Here is a 4994-nt window from a genome sequence, read left to right on the forward strand (position 1 = left end):
TCTGGCTCTGTCCCTATTTATCTGAGGGGAAAAAATGATACTACTTCCAGAATAAGGCCAGTTTCCGTGGTACTGAGAAGTAGTGCGGCAGACGACCATTTGAAGGAACTGGGGAGAAGGAAACCATTCAACCCATAGCAGACAGTGCAGATTAGAATTGCCCCGAAGTCCATGAGTAGTTACAGTCTTCAAATGCCTTTGGCACAAAGGAAACAACTCTAAGGACATTAGTGAGAAACCACCCTGTTCTTTTCATGCTGGAGGCTGTCAGATAATGACCCATCTTTAGTGGAGCTCTGAGAGTGCTTTGCTTCAGTAGTGAATCAGAATTTGCTCCGGTTTCCTAAGAAAACACCACTATCTGAATGGTTTAAACAACAGACATTGATTTTTCTCTCAGATCTGAAGGCAGAAAGTCTAAGAGCAAGATGTCAGCAGGCCCAGTTTCTCCTGGGGTCTCAATGCTTGCTTTACAACCTTTTCTTATCGTCCGCACTTTGTATTTTATCTGTGTGTGCACACCATGGTTCTTGTCTTATGAAGGTGTTGCTCTTATTAGAGTCTACAACCTTCTATGTATTAAATGTCTTCCTTCCTTCCTTCCTTCCTTCCTTCCTCTCTCTCTCTCTCTCTCTCTCTCTTTCTTTCTGCCACCAGGGCTATCAGTACCTGCATTACCTTCATCACCATTCCTTATGGCCATTTTTCCAATCTCTCTCTCTCTCTCTCTCTCTCTCACTCTTTCTCTCTCTCTCTCTCTCCAGATACTTGGAGTTCATTGGAACTTCAACACATGAGTCTGCGGGAGGGGTATGGTCCACAATAATAACTTTCTTTTAGAAATAATTGCTGTCCTGACTTATTGAGGCTCCGGCCATCGTTTTTATTTTATTTTATTGCTATTATTTCCTGACCTATTTTTCAGAGCCACAATTCATTGCTCCAGACTACCTGTTCATTCAGAAAGAGAGACAGAGACTGAGAGAGAGGGAGAGATACCACACCAGAGCTTCCTCCAGCGCTGTGGCACTCCCATGTGGTTGGAGAGGTAGCCAGGAATTTTATTTTATGTTTACTTTAATTTTTTTGTTATCAATGGAGCTTTACTGCTCCTGGATGACATATTTAGATACAGAGGCAGAAAGAGTGAAAGAGACCACAGCACTGAAGCTTCCTTCAATGCTGTGGGGACTGGACTCAAACCTGGGCTGTTGCCTACTCTCCAAGTGAGCTATCTTACAAGCTCAATGGCTAGTAGTTTTCAATTGGTCTTCTTTCTTTCTTTTTAATTAAAAGAAAGACTAGAACACAGCTTCCTCATTATATGCAGTCCCAGGGATTGAACCCAGAGCCTCACTCACACAGTGCGCTCTACCTCTGAGCCACTGGCCCCTTAAAATGGACTTTAAGAGGAGCAGATGTGTACTTTTCCCTCTGGGAGACCTGGGGATATCTGGGTTGAGGTGTCTTAATCCAGGCCATCCCCAAATGTCTTCCCCCAGCCCTTTGAAGTCCCACCACATCACCACATTCTCCTCCTCACAGGTTCCTCACAGGATGACTCTGAATGGCTGCTGGCCCTCCTGTCTCAGTGGAGTAGCCCTTGGGGCCATGCAAAGGGACTTCTATTTTGACTCTTGGTTTTCTCATATCTTTCCTTTAAACATACCTCGTCTGATATCGCTCCTTATTTTTGTTTCTAAGCCCCTCTGTTCCTCTTCAATGTAATTTTAAAGTGAAAACACATGGCAGCAAACCCAGGTTCCCTCCATTTACTCAGCTGCACCTACTTATTCAATTTAAACTGGAAGGCCAGTTTACAAACTTTCAAAAATAAGTCCTGAGCCAATGTGGAGAACTGTATAAACACAGGTCTAATTTCACTTCTATGTGTTTCAATTCCCCTCCCTCTCTTTTTCCCTTGCAAATGACCTTCCTAGTAGAAAAGCCAGAATAACACACACATACCCATGCAAGGACACACACACACACACACACACACACACACACACACACACACACACACTTTTTTTTCTGCAAGTTCCTCCTTGATTTCTAATTCTATAGCAAAATAAACAGCTCTTGAACAGAGAATGAGCACTTTTAAAGGACAATTTCCAGCAAACTGTCAACTAGTATTAATTACACCATTCAACACGGTATCAGTTTAAAGAGTTTTGGGACAGTGTTTGATTGTTGGGAAAATGACTGAGCAAGTCAATTCTGCTTTCTCGCCATGAAAGACACTTATGTGTTAGTTTATCTAGTGGCTAATCCTAATCCTCTTTTGCTTTTGGAGGAAAAGGAATGTATCTTTAGAGAACAGGGCAAGAGTCATAGTTTCTGGTAGTCTGGCTGTTCATATTTTGGTCTATGAGAACTCAAATGAGAACACTAACTGACCCTAAAATTTTCTGGAAATTGATTTAAGTTGTTTTATCCAAAAATGATGACTATTACAGCTACAAGAGTTCCTAATTAACTCCACCCAATCACACTGTTTGACTGTATATTCCAGAAACATGTTAAATGAACCTTAATGAACTATATTTAATACATTTCAATGTATGGGAAAAAAAAAACCTTTGTAGGGCTCAAGAGTGCATATTTATTTATTTATTTATTTATTTATTGTCACCAAAGTTATTGCTGAGTCTCCTGGTGGACTTTTTATTTACTTTTTTTTTTAGATAGATGGTGAGAGACAGAGAAAGACTGAGAGAAACAGAAAGAGAGAGAGAGAGAGAGAGAGAAAAGAGACTCCACAGCACAGCCCCACTGCTTGTGAATTCACACGTGTACGGTGTTCCCATGTGGTGGTGGGAGTTTGAACCTGGGTCTTCATGGATGGTAAAGTGTGTCTTCCAGATAAACTATCACCTGGTCCCAATTTTCAAGTAATATATTTTAAAATATTTTATGTATTTATTTTGGATAGAGACAGACATTGAAAGGGGAGGGAGAAACACCTGCAGCACTGCTCCACCTCTCATGAAGCTTCCTCCGCAGGTGGAGACTATGGGCTTGAACTGGGATATGTGTGCTCAGTCTGGTGTGCCATTGCCCAACGACCCATCAAGTAATACCTTATATGACACACATACACATACCTACCTTTTAAATAAACTCATCCAAAATCACTTTAGCAGCTAAGTGGCAGATTCTAATTTATGTCTTGGAAGGCAAAGTCATTGTTTTCCCTCTCAGCTGGGAGTTATATGTGAGTCTGGGGTTTTATCTATTATATTCTCATTGCCACAAAAGCAACATTCTTATTAGGGATTAAATAGTGTTTTTCTGGAAAGCCTATGCTAAAGCCCTAACACCACCACCACTCCCACCCCACAACACACACACACAATACACACACACAATACACACACACACACACATATACAACACACACACAACACACACACACACACACACACACACACACACACACACACACACACACCACACACACACCATACCATAGCTGCATTTGGAGATAGACCCTTCAAGAGAGTACTTTAGGCTAAGTGAGGTCTGCAAGGTGGAACCCCACACCAGTAGAAGTGGTGACCCGGCATGAGGAGGATGAGACCCAACACACAGAAAGAAAAGACACGTGAAGACACTGGAGAAGGCAGCAAGGGAGGTCTTAGCAGATACTAGGCTTGGAATACTTTGGCCTTTGACTTCTAACTTTCACACTGATGAAAAACAAGACTTCTGTTGTCTAAGCCACCCAGGCTGTGGTGTTTTATTGTGGTGGTCTGAGAGGACTGAGGCAGTTCTGTTGAGGAATCTTGGATAGGGGCTGTTCCCCCAGTTTTATCCCATTTAAGGAACCAGAGTTTGCCCTTTATAGCCTCATAAATTCCTCTCTGTGCAGAGATCTTTATGACCAAACCTGGAAAATTCCTTGAATTTATAGTAATTTATGAAAATAGAATGAGTGATAAGAGATTTAGATGACCACACTTGGAAATGAAAACCACATCTACATCATAATCATGTATTATAAGAACACTGCTCAGGAAACACAGTAAATTATGAAATGAACTTCTATGTATTGTTGAGTTTAAATATTGGCAGAGGGACCGATCAGTGGCATACCTGGTTAAGTGCACATGTTACCATATGCAAGAGCTAGGTTCAAACCCCCTGTCCCTACCTGCACAGTGGTGGTAGGAAGGAAGCTTCAGAAGCTCTTAATTTCTTTGTGTTCTATCAAACTAAAAAGAACAGGATGGCTGCTGAGAGCAGTGGATTTATTGTGCAGGCACCAAGCCTCAGAAATAACCCTGGTGGCAACTGAATGAATGAATGAATGAATGAGTGAGTGAATGAATGAATGAAAATCCTTCTATGGGTTTGACTTAGGGGTTTCTCTAATTATGCATGATTTCTGCTCACCTTTACCCACTTTTTAGGTGCTCAATGTAGTTGAAGGAAAATGACAATTTTTCATATCAGGGTGTTTCTGTCTGGCAGCAGAATTCCATCCAAAGTTACATAATTCTTGTGGTTTATTTTCACAGCATCATCATATCAGTATTGCTTCTAAAGTGATTTCCTTCCTGACATATTTCTGGCTAACCATTTGAAACTGGTAATCAGTTATTCCCTTCTCAGTCGGATGAATCTCTTTTGTGGGTTGATATTATTCCTTATCTCACTAATCCAAGAGCAATTCCTCACTGGGGTCCACCAGAAAACATCCCCAATGTAAGCTTCTTTTTTTTTTAATATTTATTTATTCCATTTTGTTGCCCTTATTTTATTGTTATAGTTATTATTGTTGTTATTGATGTTGTCATTATTATTGGACAGGACAGAGAGAAATGGAGAGAGGAGGGGAAGACAGAGAGGGGGAGAGAAAGACACCTGCAGATCTGCTTCATCACTTGTGAAGGAACTCCCCTGCAGGTGGAGAGCCAGGGGCTCGAACCAGATCCTTAGGCCGGTCCTTGGGCTTTGTGCCACATGTGCTTAACCTGCTGCACTAC

The sequence above is a fragment of the Erinaceus europaeus genome, chromosome 5, assembly GCF_950295315.1.
Source record: "Erinaceus europaeus chromosome 5, mEriEur2.1, whole genome shotgun sequence".
Classification (NCBI taxonomy): domain Eukaryota; kingdom Metazoa; phylum Chordata; class Mammalia; order Eulipotyphla; family Erinaceidae; genus Erinaceus; species Erinaceus europaeus.